The following is a 20079-nucleotide window of genomic DNA, read 5'->3' on the forward strand; positions in this document are numbered from 1 at the left end:
CTCAAAAGGCACACACACACACACACACACACACACACACACACACACACACACACAGAGAGAGAGAGAGAGAGAGAGAGAGAGAGAGAGAGAGAGAGAGAGAGAGAGAGAGAGACATCTATTTTAATATGCCCTAAATAGCACAATAGTGGAGTTACTTTCAAACCTCCATGAGGCTAGCAGACTCTTCCTTCCAATATTCTTGAATTATTACTTACTAAAACCTGTATTCCATCCTGGCCACCCTGGCCTGCAGCCCTCCTGGGCCACAATCTCCTACTCTTACATGGTGGCTGTCTTTCTGTCCTGCACATCTCAGGACTGATCTTTCTGTTTCCTTAGCATGGCAGTTCTAAATCCTTCTTCACTGGGTTCCCTTACCTGGGAAATCTAAAGTCCTGCCTCTGTCACTCTGCCCAACTATTAGCTGCTGGCAACTTTATTTACCAATTAGAGCCAACTGGGGGGCAGGCACCCATAGCATCTTACATGTAGACATATGAATTGCTGTGTAATTTGGGAATCCAATTAATATAATATAAACAATAAACCAAATCCATAGCAAATAGCAGTAACTTTATCAAAGTATTCTATTATTAGTGATCCATTCTACAGGATACTTACAGAATCATAGGATGGAAACCTGTGTTTTGCTAATATCCTGTCCACCAGTGTAATATATCCAGTTCTTCTCCAGCTTATAGAAAGGTAAATTTCAATGTCTTTTTTGTTGTAAACTTTCTTTTAGTAAACGGGTTTTTTTTTTTTTTTGTAAAGAGTTTTTATTATTTCGTTTAAAACCCCTTTGTATTTATTTACATTTGTTGTTTTTTCAAGTTGTCACAGAAAGCACTGCATTTCACTGTGGTATCTTCAATTTTTTGTTCTCATTTATTTCCTTCGACCATTGCACTCTACCCCATGTACCAGCCATTGCCTGTTTCTTTTTTCTATGTTTATTTTTAGTAAAAAAACTAAACATTTCTGAGCAATTCTTTCATAAATTTTTGATTAAATATTTCTAACTTGTTTGAACAAATTCATCCAAGATTTGTCATTTGTTTATTTTAAAAAACATGACCTCATGGTAAGACTCTAAGGTTATACTAGAAAATACACTTCTTTTCTCAAACTGACCATAAGTAGCAAAGTGAAAATGTATGTATTATCATGCTGAATACTTTCTTATTTTCATGCAGAGCAAGACAGATTTTATGTAGTTAAATCACTTTATGGATAGTTATACATTTATTTGAATTGGAAAACCACAGCATTTCATAGTGGAAGATCCTAGCTTGAGTTTCACTGTTGTTCATTTGTTTTTACTGTTGTCATTATTTGATTTCTTCCTGAGATAGAGTTCCTCTATGTATTCAAGGCCTTCTGATCTCCTGTTCAGCCTCCCAAGCACTAGAAGTGACGAAGTGTACCACCATGCCAGGTTGATGCAGTTCTAGGGATGAAATCCAGCATTGTGTGCATATTTGGCAAGCTATATCCTGGAAATCTACTTCCTAGTTTCTTTCCTATGAGGAAGAAATGAAGTCTAGCTCAAGGTAATATTGCTAGGGGTTATCTTATCCAGCTAATTACTATCTGAACAGGCTTATATAGTATTACATTAACCTATAAAACAATCAGCCAAAGGTCTGTAACATGATTCTTAGAAACCTAGGCACATAGGACATGTGAAAATATTGAGTGTCACCAGCTATATTTAATTTGCTTAAAATTACATAGAGAGGGCCATTGTGCTCTTGGAGGTCTTTGTTCCAGATTCAGTAGCCTTGGTAAACGTGGAGATTACAGATACAATGCTAGCATGTGGGAGAGTGAGTTTTTTGGGTAAAGGAAGGTCTTACTAATGATTACCACACAGGAAAGGTAGCAGATCAGATGACTAAAACTGAAATCGTTTCATCAAGGACTATGGCTTATTCTCTACTCTGTTCAATTTAACTGCTGAATACAAATTGCCTTCTTGGTATGATCATGGCTTATATGATCAGTGCTCTGAGCATCTAATCTTATCATGCACATCTTGACATAATATGCTACATGTTTTATCTGACACATGCATGACAGGTAATATAGCCTGTGCTTATAAACGTATCAGCATCCTAGCAAGTAGGTACACCAGAGTAGCCCTGAAAGCTCTTGAGGATAATAATCTTTGAGTATCATGGAAACTTTTTTTAAAGGTGAATTCCTACACACAAAATAAACACATATTAAAAGGGAAAAGGTGGGGCTGGCAAGATGCCTCAGCTAGTAATGGTATATTCTGTGACAACTGGTAACTTCAGGGTATTCTGTGACAACTGGTGACCTCAGTTTACCCACATGGTAAAAGGAGAGAACCAACTCTGGCAAGTTCTCTTCCAACCTCCATACACATGTGTCAATCATCTCTGTCTCTGTCTCTTACACACACTCTTCTACACACATACACTGTAAGTAAATACATATATACATAAATGTTTAAAAATAGAATTCAAATTAAGTTTTTACCTGAGATTAAGAGTAGATGAAGAGATAAGAACCAATTGCACAAACAGGGGAGATGGCTCAGAACTTAAGTGTGATGATGAGGACCAGACATCTGACTCCCAGCATCTATGTAGAAAGTCAGGCACTATTGCATGGACATGAAAGTTCATATGTCAGAAAGCTTATATAAAAGGGTATGTTTTTCAAAGCATTCAAACATTATTTGCATTAGCATCCAACCTCAGTGATCTAGTGGAGGGCTGGAGGATGTATTTTTTGAAGGAATTTTTAGCTACTTATTATGTAGGCCACAGTAAGCTGAAAATAGATTCTGGTGTATGTTTGTTGATAGGTAATAAAATCACAATTTGATTGAGTTATGGAGTTAATTGTTTCTGACAATAATTGTATATGAAGACATTTATTTTCATCAGTAGGGAGTTTTATTTTAAGAAATTTGCAAGTTCAAACTGAAGGGCTTGTCTGAAGCTAGAGTTTGAGAGAGTAACTCAAAGATAATTACATGTTTTTAACATTCCGAAAGCCAAAGGCTGGGAGGGAACAAGAAGACACACAATATAAATGGCCTGTGTTTCATGGACTGTTACAGGGTTTCTTCAGGTTTCTCAATATGCACTTTGCAAATAGGCAACTGTGTAGTCTGCATTCAGTAGCACAGAAAACACTCATTTTCACTGACTTTTCGTACACCAGCTTGTAAGTTGAGGTTTTAGGATTCTGTCAGTGCCTGATCATCTCAACAAATTGGGTAAGGAAAAGGAGAAGTAAAGCAAAATGAAAAAAATTCTAATCTTGTATGTCTTCTTGCAATTTAAAAATATTAATTTTTAAGAATTCTATAGATGCATATAATGTATTTTGATCACACTCACCCATACCCCCTCTCTTCCCAGATTGAGCATTTTTGGGAGCAAGTCTGGCGTAGAAGTACATTGTTGACATGGCCATGTCAAGGATTCCAATGCCTCAGCCCGTGGAGGTAGCAGTCTTCCTGGGAGGCTCAGAGGATTACACAGCCCTCCTCAGTTCTGTATGTGGATGTGGCCAGTGGGCACAGACTTCTCCTCTTGGATGTTTATGTGCTGAACACTGCTGTCCAACAGAGACTACTCATACTGAGATTAGCTAAGCCATCTTCTTGTTCAGATGAGTATAACAATGCGTCCTCCTGTTTCTCTGTATGTAATAACCAACCTTCTTGTTCAGCTGCATGTATTAACCTTCCTGTACAACTGTACACAATAAACAACCTGAGCTTTTGTGGTGCTGTGACTTTTTCACCATAGAGCCTAGTCTACCTGACTCCACCTTGGCTTCTGTGTGTCTATGTGGTCTCCCTTTTTATACTACTTTTATTCTTTTGAGATAATAATATAATCGTCTCATCTCCCCCTTTACTTCCCAACTCTTCCTTTGCCCTTTTTCAAATTCATGGCCTCTTTTTTTATTATTAATTTTTATTACATACATACATGTACAGACACAAATACACACACTCACACACAGAACGGGGGGAGGGAGAAAGATAATTCTACCCTAACACCACACCTAGCTGATTTTAGGTAAGTTCTGAGGGATCAAACTTGAGTCCTTATACTTCCAGGCAAACACTTTCTCATTTGAACTTTGCTCAGTCGTTTTGAGAGTGTTAAAATCTTCTTCAGAGCCATTTCTAGTTAATTATTAGCAAGTGCTCCTTTTACCAGATAGCTTCTAACAGATAAAGCAAAGCCACTCCTCACGTACTTTTCTGTGATCAAAAGGAATAAAGCAGCTGCTTGCGAATGCTGCTGGTGTCCACGAATGGTACAATGCTGGGACTTCCAATCTCATCATTCATTTCCCTTTTAATATGCTACCAACCTCAATGTCAGCTCCTCTGTGCAATGAGGAAGAGTACACACTCATTAGCACGGTGTCACTCTTGGTTCCCTTCTGTTTCAAACAGCTCTGAAAACACTGTTATCAGGAGCCAAGGCCACTTACTGAGCTCTTTGCCAACATACTGCATTAATGGTAATGCATGACAATGATTGGAAATAGGTTGTTTTTAAATTTTAGAGTAAAAGCTTAGAATATTTACATAAAGTGAGGAGACCAAATATCAGCAGAGATGTACTCTGAGCTTTTTAGAGTGTTGAAGACTGGTTACTTTTTAAGCAAGCTTTTTGTTTTGTTTTGTTTTGTTTTATTTTGTTTTTTACGTTAGTTAAGTTACTCTGTGTGGGCATGGGTGTAAGTGTGAAGGTCTTACCAGAGGACCCTCACAAGAGGACACCTTACCAGAGTCAGTTCTTTTCTTTCACTACGTGCATCCCAGGGATTAAACTCAGCCATCAGACTTAGAGACAAGCATCTTTACTTGCTGAGTTGTCTTGTTGGCCCAGACTGATCACTCTGTCTATAGAACATAGTTATTAGCTTTACGGAAATGTCACAGACATCCTGGAGAAGGTCATTTGCTCTCTGATATTGGCTGCGCATGTGCTCAGGCATTGTGGCCATGATCTTGCCAGTGTTTGCCAAGGGCCTTCTTGGATCAGGTGTGGCAGCATGACCATTTAGAGTTACTCAATCACAGTGTCCAGGTTGGAATTGCTGCAGGTTGTGTTCTTGTGCTAATTATGTTACTAAAAACCTGTTTGCAATGTCCTGCACATAGGACTAAAGGGAGCCTGTCCCTAGTTGTTTTTTGACTGGTCAATAATGTTACTGAAAGCCAATGGCTGGACAGAGAGACAGGCAGGACTTTTAGGATTCTAGGGAAGGGACCAGGGGAGGCCAAAGAGGAGATTCTGCCATGATGAAGGCATAGGAGACAGACCAAGCTGGAAAGGTGTAGGAGGGTGAGACCACCAACATGTAAGTGCAGGGCAAAAACAGCTTCAGGAGAGCTGCACAGCAGGGTCCAGTGGAGCAAAGACAAAATATAGATTTAGTAAGTATTAACTCAGGAATATCATACAGGAACTGTATATGTTAGACAGTTAGGGAGTTAGGGAGTGGCCCAGTCATGTTGTTTAAGGTATGTAAAATATAAGGCTATGTATGTGTGTCTTCTTTTGAGAATCCAGAACATTGGGGTGATAGTGAGAAGCACTCACACACCTGCCAGGAACCTTAGAATGGATTGAAATACTATCTATTCAGGAATTATGTGAATTACAATCACAAAGTAGCCTCTTGGACTCTCTGGAGGAAAGGTGTACTTCCAAGGAGTGTTGACTTAGTAAAGAAGCCCAGAGTTTGCAGTTTGGGGGAAGTAACCTGTTTAGCTCTTTGATTTTCCACTAAGTGACAAGATAAATAGACGCTTGTTTAAATCCAGAGTGGCACTATACCCTTGAAGGCTTCGAGTCAAGAGTATTTTCCCTGTACACTTCAGGGACTCAAATTCCTTCCCAAATAAAGGAAGCAGATGAATATTGCAGGCTGTTGAAAATGCATGGTGGCTATCAGAGTGTTGAGTCTTCACTGAGGCAGAGTTGGAAGGGTCAGAGAATCAGTGGTGACCTGAGCTGTTATGAGGTTCTCTGAAACTAGACAGGCTGATTTGGTAGGCCTAAATAACATCTCCATTTAATCCTGGGAGCTAAAGCAGAAGTGGGAAGGGCCAAGTGTGAGACCAGTGGAGGTGTGACTGACTAAAAAATGTATATCTCTGGGAGTAGGCTTTGAGATTAGAGAGCTTCATCTTGTTTCAATTTGACCTTTTCTGCTTCATTCCTACACTTGAAGATGTGAGTTGTTAGCTTGCTGCTGCTGCTGCCATGCCAGTCACTAGTTACCCAGCCTCCCTGCCCTGATAGAAACTTGTCCTCCTGGAGTTGTCAGCCAAAATAAACTCTTTCTTCCAGAAGTTGCTTTTGATCATGGTGTTTTATGACAGTAAGAGAAAAGTAACCAATACATCATTTAAAATAGTTTTAAATTTTATTTATAATGTAACACGTTTATCGTTTAACTGTTAGAGAACTTAATTAAAAAGAAGAAAACAGATTGTCTATCTCTAGCCTTGCTTCTTGATCCAGGGAAGCCTTGTAGGACTCCAAGAGAGTCCTGCCTCCCTGTAGAAACCTTAGGTGTTCCCAAAACCAGCTTGGAATACTGCCTGACCACCCATTTGGGTCTGCCTGTCACCCTAGCTTGTCTGCAGATTTGGATCTGACCACCACCATGCTAGTAGGGTCTGACTGGAAGACAGCTTACAGAGTAGGTTGACCCTTCACATAGCTTGCAAAATGGTGTCTATTTGAGGCACAACCAATAGAATAGGATATCCTGACCTCCATTGTCTGACCCACAGCTCCTCCATTTCTTTCTTGAGAAGACCTGCTGCCATCAGGATTCTCCAGCCAACACCAGGGAAAACCAGAAGCCTAAAGGACAGCATAAGAACACAATCAACAAGACCCAGAGCAATATGGCACCACGGGAGATCAGCTATCCTGTTATAACAAACTCTGGCTATCCTAATGAAACTGAAGCAAAAGAAGAGGATCTAAAATCTTTCTAAACATGATAGAGACCTTTTAAGAGAACATGAATAAATCCCTTAAGGAAATACAGGAAAAACACATTCAAAGAGGTTGAGAAAGGCATTAAAAGTAGAAGCAAATAAGTATAAAGAAATATAGGAAAATAAAATCAAACAGGTGAAGGATATGGATAAAACTGCCCAAGAGTTGAACTTGAAAATGGAAACAATAAAACAAAAACTGAGGCAATCCTGGAGTTGGAAAATGTAGGAAAGAGAACAAGAACTACATACATAAGCATCACCAAGAGAATAAAGGAGATGGAAGAAAGAATCTCAGGTGAAGAAGATACAGTAAAAAAAAAAAAAAATCAATATATCAGTCAAAGAAAAGGCAAAATTTAAAAAATTCATGACATAAGACATTCAGGAAATTTGGAATATTATAAAAAGACCAAATGTAAGAATAATAGAAGTAGAAGAAGACTCCAAACTCAAGGGTACAGAAAACATCTTCAACAAAATAATAGAATAAAATTTTCCTAACCTAAAGAAAAAGATGCCTATAAAGGTACAAGAAGCTTATAGAACACCAAACAGATTTGATCAGAAAAGAAAATCCACCCACCACACAAAATCAAAACACTAAATATATAGAACAAAGAAAGAATTTTAAAAGTAGCAAGGGAAAAAAGGCCAAGTAGAATATAAAGGCAGACTATGAGAATTTCACCCGATTTCTCATCTGAAACTCCAAAGGCTAGAATGGCTTGGGCAGAGGTCTTGCAGATACTAAGAGACCACAGATGTCAGCCCAGACTACTGACACCCAGCACAACTTTCAATCAACATAGATGGAGAAACCAAGATATATCATGACAAACCCAAATTCAAACAATGCCTTTCCACTAATCCAGCCCTTCAGAGGGTACTAGGAGGAAAATTCCAACTGAGCAAGACTAACTAAAGTCAAGAAAACACAAGAAATAAATAATTTTATGCCATTAAAAACAATAGAAGAGAAACACACATACATAACTACTGCCAACATCAAAATAATAGGAAGTAACAATCATTGGTCAATAATGTTTCTCAACATCAATGGGCTCAGTTCCCCAGTAAAGACACAGGCTAACAAAATGAATGAGTAAACAGAATCCATCGTTCTTCTGTATACAAGAAACATATCTCAGCAACAAAGATAGTCATTATCTTATTTTGAAGAGCTGAAGAAAGGTTTTCTTAGCAAATGGACCCAAAAAACAATTTAGAGTAGCAGCCATTGTAATATATAGTAAAGTAGACTTTCAACTAAACATAATTTAAAAAGATATGAAAAGGATACTTCATACTCATCAAAATCCACCAAGAGAACATCTCAATTCTGAAAATCTATGTCTAAATTGGAAGGGCATTCACATTCACAAAAGAAACATTACCAAAGCCTAAATCACACATTAGTAATAGGAGACCTCAACACCCTACTCTCATCATTGAGACAGAAACTAAGCAGAAAAATAACAAAACTAACAAAGTTTATGATTTAAATGGACCTAAGAGATATTTATAGAGCATTTCACCCAAACACAAAAGAATATACCTTCTCTTCAGTACGTTTAGAACCTTCTCCAAAATTGACCATATAACCAGTCACAAAACATACTTCAACAGATACAAGAAGATTGAAATATCCCCATGCATCTTATCAGGTCACCATGGACTTCAACAACAGGAACACCAGAGAGCCTACATACTCATGGAAACTGAACAACTCTCTAGTTAATGACCTCTGGGTCAGGGAAGAAATAAAGAAAAAAAAAAAAAAGGAATTCAGTGAAAATGAGAGCATAACATACTCAAACTTATGAGACACAGTGAAAGCAGTTCATAGCACTAAGTGACCTCATAAAAAATCAGACAGTTCTCATACTAATGAATTAAAAGTATATCTGAAGGCTCTAGAAAAAAAAGAAGCAAACACATCCAGGAGGAGGAGATGTCAGGAAATAAACTCAGAGAGAAAATCAATTAGAGATAAAGAAAACAATACAAAGAGTCAAAGAAACCAACAACTGGTTCTTTGAGAAAATCAACAACATAGACAAACCTTTAGCCAAATTAACCAAAAGACAGTAGACAACATTCAAATATTTAAAACCTGAAATGAACATGGAGGCATATCGAGTGACACTGAGCAAATTCACAAAATCATTAGGTCTTACTTCAAAAGCCTGAACACCACAAAATTGGAAAGTCTAAATGAAATGGATGATTTTCTAGACAGATACCAGTACCAAAGCTAAATCAAGATCAGGTAAACTATCTGAATAGTCTTACAACCCCTAAGGAAATATAAACTGTCATTAAACGTCTCCCAATCGAAAGCAGCCCTGGGCCAGAAGTTTTTAGTCAGAATTCTACTAGGCTTTCAAAGAAGAGCTAATGACAATATTCCTGAAACCATTTTGTTAGGGTCCAGGAATTGCCCCACAAGACACACAAACACTGATCTAAGTCAGACAGTGATAGTTTATTGATTATACTCTCCAAGATTCAGGACCTGAACCTTGGCACTGAGTTAAAATTCTGCAGGGTTTTAAAGCCCCAAATCCACAAACATCTGTGCTAAATTATTTCACCAATTAGGATTTGCGGATAGGTGATTTCCTTAGGAACATGTCTTTGCGGTACATTGATCCTGCTTCCATCGGTTGGGATATTCACCTGTGGCAGGGGACTTGTCTTTTCTAATATTCATGTCCTAACTTGTCTGTCAAAATGGTACTTGTGCAGCATTCATGTCTTAATTTGTCAACAAGGGTATCAGCTACCCATGCACATGTCTATTTCCAGGGAGGTCTTGGAAACTTAAACTTTACTGGACCACTTCTCAAAATGGAAGTCTTATTCCAAAAAGTTTCTTATATTGGTGCAAGTGTCTCTCTTATGTTGGGGTCTATCCCAGGGACAGCCATTACCATAAAAGCTTATACACAGGTGCAGGAAGTGCTGTTGGGTGGTTGGTTCAGGTCTAAGCTTATTGTGGTTAACTATAAAAAACAGTTCTATTGATTTTATTGTAATTGGTTTCCAAGAGTAAAGACTATAATAGAATATGTAATCAATCTTGGCATTAGGAAGTTTCCTGGTAAGAACAGAAACATGTGAGTAAGTTTCCTTATAATGGCAGGCTAGCCACGTAACTTACCTAAGCCTTAAAATTTTACTTAGACCTTAGCATTCTATCTAGGCCTTAATATTTTACCTAGGCCTTAACATTCCACAAAATAGAAACAGAAGGAACACTGCCATACTCATTCTGTGAGGCCTAAGTGACTTAAATCACAAAAAGATTCAACAAAGAAGAGAACTTCAAATCAATCTCCCTTATGAACATTGATGCAAGAGTACTCAATAAAATATTTGCAAATGGAATCCAAGTACACCTTGGATGTGTTCAAAGACGCTATCCACCATGATCAAGTAGGCTTCTTCCCAGTTACAAGGGTGGTTCAATATACAAAAATCCGTCAATGTAATCAAACATAAAAAGAGAAAAACCACATGATCATCTCACTAGATGCATAAAAAGCATTTGACAAATCTAAAGTCCTTCAGAGAATAGTCAACATCAAATTAAATGGAGAGAAACTTAAAGCATTTCTACTAAAATCTGGAACAAGACAAGGCTGTTCACTGTCTCAGTATCTCTTCAATATACTACTTGAAACTCTAGCTAGAGCAATAAAACAATTAAATGAGATCCCAGGGATGCAAATTTGAAAGAAGTCACACTATCGCTTTTATGGTATACATAAATGACCCCCAAATTTTTACCAGAGAACTCCTACAACTGATAAACACCTTCAGTAAAGTGACTGCACAAAAAAATTAACTAAAAATAAATAAGTAAATAAAATCAATAGCACCCCTTTATAAAAGCAATAAACTGGCTGAGAAAGAAGTTGTGGAAACAGTACCTTTCACAATAGCCACATATAATATAAAATACCTTAGTGTAACTCTAGCCAACAAGTGAAAATTCTGTATGACAAGAACATCAAGTCTCTGAAGAAAAAAAAATGAGGAAGATATCTAAAGATGGAAAGATCTCCCTTGCTCATGGATTGGTAGGATTAACATAGCAAAAATGCTCATCTTACCAAAAGCAATCTACAGATTCAATGTAAACACCATCACAATTCCAACAGAACTCTTCACAGATCTTGAAAGAACAATGCTCAACTTCATATGGAAAAACAAAAAACCCAGGGTAGCTAAAATTATCCTGAACAAAAAAAAAAAAAAAAAAAAAAAGAACTTCTGGAGGTATCTCTATCCCTGATTTCAAGATGTATTACAGAGCAATAATAATAAAAAATGCATGGTACTGGTATATGAACAGACATGTTGATCAATAGAATAGAACTGAAGACCCAGAAGTAAACCCACACACCTACTGACACTAGATTTTTGACAAAAGCCAGAAGCATACAAAAAGGGAGAGCATCTTCAAAAAAAAAAAAAAAAAAAAAAAAAGATGCTGGTCTAACTGGATGTGTGTATGTAGAAGAATGCAAATAGATCCATATTTATCACCTTGAGCAAAACTCAAGTCTAAATAGATCAATGACTTCAATGTAATCAGGCACACTTAATTTAATAGAACAGGAAATGAGGAATAGCCTGGAGTTCGTTGGTATAAGATACAACTTCCTGAACAGAATATGAATGGCTCAGGCACTAAGGCCAAGAATTAGTAAACAGGACTTCATGAAACTGGTAAAGCTTCTGTAAGTCAATGTACACCATCATTAGAACAAAACAGCTGCCTACAGATTGGGAGATCTTCATTAATCCTATATCTGAAAGTGGGCTAATATCCAAAATATATAAAGAACTCAAGAAGTTATACATCAACAACACAAATAACCCAATTAAAAACAGCATAAAGGCTAAAGAGAATTCTCAACAGAGGAATCTTTAATTGCTGAGAAGCAGCTAAAGCAATGTTCAACATTCTTAGTCATAAGCTAAATGCAAATTGGAACAAGTGAGACTCCACCTTACCCTCATCGGAATGGCTAAGATTAAAAACTAAAAGGACTGTGCATGCTGGTGAGGTTGTGGAGCAAGGGGAACAGGCTTCCACTGCTGGTAGGAGTACAAACTTCTACAACCACTCTAGAAATCAATTTGTCAGTTTTTAAGAAGGTTGGGAATAGTTCTACTTCAAGAATCAGCTATACCACTCCTACCCAAAAGATGCCCCACTATACCACAGGAACCATTTGTTTAATTATGTTCATAGCAGCTTATTTATAATAGCCAGAAACTGGAAACAACCCAGATGTCTATCAACTGAAGAATGGATACAGAAAAAGTGATTTATCTACACAATGGAATATTACTCAGGTATTAAAAGCAAGGGCATCATGAATTTTGCATGCAAATGTATAGAACTTGGGAATATAAAATCCTGAGTGAGGTAAACCCCAAAAGGACATGCATGGTATGTATTCACTTATAATTGGATATTAGGCATAAAGTACAGGATAACCATGCTATAATCAACAGACCCAAAGAAGGGCCCAAGGGAGGATGGTTGAATCTTTTCCAAAAGGGGAAACAAGGTAGGTATCAGAAATCAATGGAAGAAGATAACTGGGTAGAAGAGGGGATCTTAAGCAGAGAAGGGCAGGGGTAGGGTTGGAGATCATATGTAGTGAGAGCAGAGGAGAAACAAGGGAGATCATGGGGGGTGGGGGGGGGATGGGTGGCAGGCTGTGCAATCTCTAGGACTTGCCAGAGACCTGGGATAGGGAGAGGTCCCAGACAGTCTATGGAGGCTACTACAGCTGAGATTCTTAGCAGTGGGGGAGATGGATCCTGAAATGGCCACTTCCTATAGCTAAGCAGGACAACCAGTGAAAGGATAAGGGCGGCAACCACCCACAAAGCCTTCGACCCAAAATGTGTCCTACCTAGAGGATGTGCAAGGACAAAGATAGAGTAGAGCCTGAGGGAATGGCTAGCCAATGACTGCCCTAAATTGAAACCCATCCCATGGGCAAGAATCAATCCATGACACTTTTACTGATACTTTGTCGTGCTTGCAGACAGGAACATGTTGGGAGAAAGATTGAAGGACCTGAAGAGGTCAGGGACTCCACAGGAAGGCCAGCAGAGTCAACTCACCTGGACTGTTGGGGGCTCCCAGAGAATGGGCTGGACCTAGGCCCCATGCACATATGAAGCAGATAAACAGCTTGGTCTTCATATGGGTCCCCAAACAATTGGAGCAGGGATTGTCCCTGAGCCTGTTTCCTGCCTTCCTCTGTATCCCATGCCCCTAAGTGGACAGCGTTGTCTGGCCTCATTGGGAGAGGATGTGCCTAGTCCTTCTGGGACTTGATACAGGGGGCGGGGGGAGAGGGGCTGACACCCAGAAAGGGGCTTACTCTTCACAAAAGAGAAGGGGAAGGTAGAATGGGAGAAGGACCTGTGTGAGGTACTGGGAGGAGAGGGAGAGCTGATATTGGTTTGCAAAGTGAATAAATTAAATTTAATAAAATTTTACATGAAGAAGAAGAAAAAAAATAGAATCTCTTATTGTGTCATTGCTGGAGTGAGCCCAGAAAACATGGTGATAAGTGTTCTAGTCAACCTTTCCCAGGGATGTTACGATAGATTTAAAAAGGGTGAGAGATGACACATGGTGTCTTTTTTTTTTTTTTTGACACATGCTGTCTTATATGCTGTTTTTAAAATGTCATTATGTTCTGAAGATTTTCCATGTCACACATATTCTCCACAATAGTGCTTTTCATGATGATGGAATGTGCCATGATTTATGAGACTGCTCTTTTATTTGTGGACATTTATATGGTTTCTAATATTTTGCGTCTATAGAAACTGCCACAGTACACATCCTACATGCATCCCAGATGATGTCCTTGAAATAGATTCCTACTATACAATTGCAGGCAAAAGGCTTTATGCCTTTTGGGTCTTTGAATAGCATTACAGAGTTGTAATAATTTATATTCTCATCAGAGCACATGACAATTCCCATTTCTCTGAATGAATAGATATTAAATACTGCCAAAATTTATCAATGTATAAGTCTTAAAAAGCCACATAAAATCAAAGTAAAATGTTTTGTCATCAAAGTTTATACTTGAAGGCTGAAACTGTATATATTAATGAGGAAGAAAGATTTCCCAGCTTAGATAATGTACTAACGTTTGGAAGTTTAGGGAGATTTGAGGGAAGGTGGGAGAGCACCCTAGGAAGGGGAGACCGAGTGACTTTGTGATGATGAGAATGGCATGGGGCAAGGAGGAGAAATGAATCATGTCAGTGCAGGGAGCATGGGGAGGCAATACTGAGGACTAACTACATACCAGCTTCCAGAAGGTCAGTAGAAGGGCCAAGCACAAATTACTGAGTATGGTGGTCTAAGAGAAGAGGTTTTAGAAATCCCCAGGAGCTGAGAGTAAATGGTGGGTCAGGATTCATGAGCAGGAAGAATGTTGAGGTTTTAGAGACAGGGAGTGGGGGCTAGGTCCAGTCCCTAGCACCACAAAAATTGGATGGCCTTCATTTGTAATCTCAGCACTTGGGAAATGGAAGCAGGAGGATGAGAAGTATAGGATCTTTCTCCGATATAGCAGTTTGAGTCCAGCCTGGGCTACAAGAGAAGAGAAGAGACATGACCTTGTTATCAGACCCAGTGTAAGTTGCTTTAGTATTTGGTTTAGCCTCACACTATGTAACCTTGGGTAGTCCAGATTCTAGTTTATATAAAAGTGGAGATGGGGTTGGGTGGGGAGCATTGACCTAATACTTTTTATGAGATAGATTCTAACTTTCTTGCTAGCCATAAACTCTCTAATTTTACTTTATTTTGAGATGGTAATATAATTAAAGCATTTCTCCCTCTCATTTTCTCTATTCAAACCCTCTCCTATACCCCTCCCTATGCTCTGTCATGCCCTCTTTTCTCATTTATTTTTATTTCATGTGTATATGAGTATATATATATATTTATATAATGTAACCTGCTCAATCAATATAATTTTACTTGTATGTATTTTCTTAGGGGTGTCATTTGGCATTGGAGAACCAACTGGTGTTCTTGTCCTTCTGGAAGACCTCCTCTCCTACTGTCATCTTTCTTTAGTTGCCTATAGTTCTTTGTGCATGGTTAAGGACTTGCGGGCTGGTTTGTTTCGTTTTTTTCTCTATCCATTGTGGCATGTCCATTGTTGTTATTCTTGTTCAGCTCAACTGGGCATTGATGTTGGTGAGATTTTATGTGTGTAGCTTCTCACATTATTAGGAGACATACTCTCACAACAAACTCTCTGATCCTCTGGGTTGTACAATCTTTCCAGTGCATTTTCCACAATGGGAATCCCACAGGGAATTCTTTGAGCCTTAGAGGTGGTAGAATTTTACAGATGTGACGATTGGGACTGAGTTCCAAAACTCTGCACTTTGATTGGTTGTGGTTTTCTATAGTGGTCTTTATCTGTTGCAAAAAGAAGATTCCTGGTTGAGGGATGAAGACTACATTTATCTGTGAGTATAAGGACAAACGTTTATAGATTACTATTAGGGATTATTCTGGGTTAGTAAATTAGTGGTTTTAAATTTCTTCCGATAATCACAACTTCACTAGCACTGATTAGTCAGCTAGGTTTCCAGCATCAGACATGGCTTGCCTCTTGTTGAGTGGGTCTTAAATCCAAAGAGAGAGCTGTTGTTTGCTGTCAAGGTATTTATGCAGCCACTACACTCTTAGGGTTATAGTGCCATGCTGTCCATGGATGGTTCCTAGACATCATAACTATTGGTCATCTCCTTCTTTTGGAAGCTTATCTGGTGCCTTCTGGTGCCATGAGAGCTAGCCTCATACAGGGGGTATTTACGTCAGTCCTAGCTTAGGAGTCTAGGAATCTTAGAGAGGTGAGAGTGGATGGTAGCTGTTCATCACAGCACAATAGGTTTAGACAATACTTAGATTTATGCACTGGGAGTGCTACTGCCAACACCAAGTCATTGCTCTGAAGTCCACAAGTATGTGTGTTTTTAAATGCTGAGTAGTGAATGGCTCTGATTTGCTTGAATGAACATTGACTACACAATCAGCAGCCAATATCTCTTTTATACCCCAGATGTCTGTCAAGGCTGGCTTCTAATATGAATTCCATGAATGTGAATGATGCTTTTTCTTATTACTCTATAGGACTTGTCACTAATGAGAACTTTGGCTGAACTGTGGTAGGGGTGGGGCATGGAGACTGGGAGTCTACCAAAAGTCTGATAAAGAAATCCCAACAAATGCAAAGCCACAGTTGCTTAATCAGGATCAGCCAGGACTTTCCCGTTTTGCTTTTCCAACACTACAAGCTGGGAAGCTTAGCACTGGAAAGTTAAAATGCCTGCAAAAAAAAAAAAAAAAAAAAAAAATCCATTTCTCCAATATTTGGTGTGCGTCATTTATTTTTAATACTAAATGTGACATAGTGCAATGTTTTATCAATTAAACTAAACTGCACTTGTGAAGAAGATAGTCTTTCTTTTTAAAAAATATTTATTGCATTATAATGAGAAAAGATACATAATTCTAATGTATTTGAATTTCTTAACATTTAAAAACATATTTTGAGTAAATATCCTTACATCACATTCTTCTTTCCCTTTTTGTACCCCAACTCCTTCTGGAGAGCCCCCTCCTTCAAAACCTGAAATATCTTTCATTTTTTATCATATTCTTTAAAATTTATAAAATATTCTAACAATAAAAATGAGTATTTTAAAAGTTGTTTGATATAAAACAACTATCAATTGAACAGTCTTATGTAGATGGTTGTCAACAGAAATACTGAAAATACCTATGTTTTTCTCAATATAGATTTTAAATGACTCCAAATATATTAACTGAATGGTATTTTATTTTATTTTTTTTTTTTTTTATTACATAATTTCCTCAATTACATTTCCAATACTATCCCAAAAGTCCCCCATAGCGCCCCCCACTTCCCTACCCACCCATTCCCATTCTTTTGGCCCTGGCATTCCCCTATATTGGGGCATATAAAGTTTGCAAGTCCAATGGGCCTCTCTTTCCATTGATGGCCGGCTAGGCCATCTTTCGATACATATGCAGCTAGAGACAAGAGCTCCAGGGTTCCGGTTAGTACATCATGTTGTTCCAACAATAGGGTTGCAGATCCCTTTAGCTCCTTGGGTACTTTCTCTAGCTTCTCCATTGGGAGCCCTGTGATACATCCAATAGCTGACTGTGAACATCCACTCCTGTGTTTGCTAGGCCCCGGCATCGTCTCACAAGAGACAGCTATATTTGGGTCCTTTCAGCAAAATCTTGCTAGTGTATGCAATGGTGTCAGCGTTTAGAAGCTGATTATGGGACGGATCCCTGGATACAGCAGTCTCTAAATGGTCCATCCTTTCATCACAGCTACGAACTTTGTCTCTGTAGCTCCTTCCCTGGGTGTTTTGTTCCCAATTCTAAGAAGGTGCACAGTGTCCACACTTTGGTCTTCATTCTTCTTGAGTTTCATGCGTTTGGCAAATTGTATCTTATATCTTGGGTATCCTAAGTTTTGGGCTAATATCCACTTATCAATGAATACATATTGTGTGAGTTCTTTTGTGATTGTGTTACTTCACTCAAGATGATGCCCTCCAGGTCCATCCATTTGGCTAGGAATTTCATAAATTCATTCTTTTTAATAGCTGAGTAGTACTCCATTGTGTAAATGTACCATAATTTCTGTATCCATTCCTCTGTTGAGGGACATCTGGGTTCTTTCCAGCTTCTGGCTATTATAAATAGGGCTGCTATGAACATAGTGGAGCATGTGTCCTTTTTACCGGTTGGGACATCTTCTGGATATATGCCCAGGAGAGGTATTGCTGGATCCTCCGGTAGTACTATGTCCAATTTTCTGAGGAACCGCCAGACTGATTTCCAGAGTGGTTGTACAAGCTTGCAATCCCACCAACAATGGAGGAGTGTTCCTCTTTCTCCACATCCTCGCCAGCATCTGCTGTCACCTGAATTTTTGATCTTAGCCATTCTGACTGGTGTGAGGTGGAATCTCAGGGTTGTTTTGATTTGCATTTCCCTGATGATTAAGGATGTTGAACATTTTTTCAGGTGCTTCTCTGCCATTCGGTATTCCTCAGGTGAGAATTCTTTGTTCAGTTCTGAGCCCCATTTTTTAATGGGGTTATTTGACTTTCTGGAGTCCACCTTCTTGAGTTCTTTATATATATTGGATATTAGTCCCTTATCTGATTTAGGATAGGTGAAGATCCTTTCCCAATCTGTTGGTGGTTTTTTTGTCTTATTGATGGTGTCTTTAGCCTTGCAGAAGCTTTGTAGTTTCATGAGGTCCCACTTGTCAATTCTCGATCTTACAGCACAAGCCATTACTGTTCTATTCAGGAATTTTTCCCCTGTGCCCATATCTTCAAGGCTTTTCCCCACTTTCTCCTCTATAAGTTTCAGTGTCTCTGGTTTTATGTGAAGTTCCTTGATCCACTTAGACTTGACCTTAGTACAAGGAGATAGGAATGGATCGATTCGCATTCTTCTACATGTTAACAACCAGTTGTGCCAGCACCATTTGTTGAAAATGCTGTCTTTCTTCCACTGGATGTTTTTAGCTCCCTTGTCGAAGATCAAGTGACCATAGGTGTGTGGGTTCATTTCTGGGTCTTCAATTCTATTCCATTGGTCTATTTGTCTGTCACTATACCAGTACCATGCAGTTTTTATCACAATTGCTCTGTAGTAGAGCTTTAGGTCCGGCATGGTGATTCCACCAGAGGTTCTTTTATACTTGAGAAGAGTTTTTGCTATCCTAGGTTTTTTGTTATTCCAGATGAATTTGCAGATTGCTCTTTCTAATTCGTTGAAGAATTGATTTGGAATTTTGATGGGGATTGCATTGAATCTGTAGATTGCTTTTGGCACGATAGCCATTTTTACAATGTTGATCCTGCCAATCCATGAGCATGGGAGATCTTTCCATCTTCTGAGATCTTCTATAATTTCTTTCTTCAGAGACTTGAAGTTTTTATTATACAGATCTTTCACTTCCTTAGTTAGAGTCACGCCAAGATATTTTATATTATTTGTGACTATTGAGAAGGGTGTTGTTTCCCTAATTTCTTTCTCAGCCTGTTTATTCTTTGTGTAGAGAAAGGCCATTGATTTGTTTGAGTTAATTTTATATCCAGCTACTTCACCGAAGCTGTTTATCAGGCTTAGGAGTTCTCTGGTGGAATTTTTAGGGTCACTTATATATACTATCATATCATCTGCAAAAAGTGATATTTTGACTTCCTCTTTTCCAATTTGTATCCCTTTGATCTCCTTTTGTTGTCGAATTGCTCTGGCTAGGACTTCAAGTACAATGTTGAATAGGTATGGAGAAAGTGGACAGCCTTGTCTAGTCCCTGATTTTAGAGGGATTGCTTCAAGCTTCTCACCATTTACTTTGATGTTGGCTACTGGTTTGCTGTAGATTGCTTTTATCATGTTTAGGTATGGGCCTTGAATTCCTGATCTTTCCAAGACTTTTATCATGAATGGGTGTTGGATCTTGTCAAATGCTTTTTCCGCATCTAAGGAGATGACCATGTGGTTTTTATCTTTGAGTTTGTTTATATACTGGATTACGTTGATGGATTTCCGTATATTCAACCATCCCTGCATCCCTGGGATGAAACCTACTTGGTCAGGATGGATGATTGTTTTGATGTGTTCTTGGATTCGGTTAGCAAGAACTTTATTGAGGATTTTTGCATCAATATTCATAAGGGATATTGGTCTGAAGTTTTCTATCTTTGTTGGGTCTTTTTGTGGTTTAGGTATCAGAGTAATTGTGGCTTCATAGAATGAGTTGGGTAGAGTACCTTCTGTTTCTATTTTGTGGAATAGTTTGTGAAGAACTGGGATTAGATCTTCTTTGAAGGTCTGATAGAACTCTGCACTAAACCCATCTGGTCCTGGGCTTTTTTTAGTTGGGAGACTATTAATGACTGCTTCT

This window comes from Mus caroli, unplaced genomic scaffold (assembly GCF_978045245.1).
Source record: "Mus caroli unplaced genomic scaffold, Mus_caroli_1 scaffold_3, whole genome shotgun sequence".
Taxonomy (NCBI): Eukaryota; Metazoa; Chordata; class Mammalia; order Rodentia; family Muridae; genus Mus; species Mus caroli.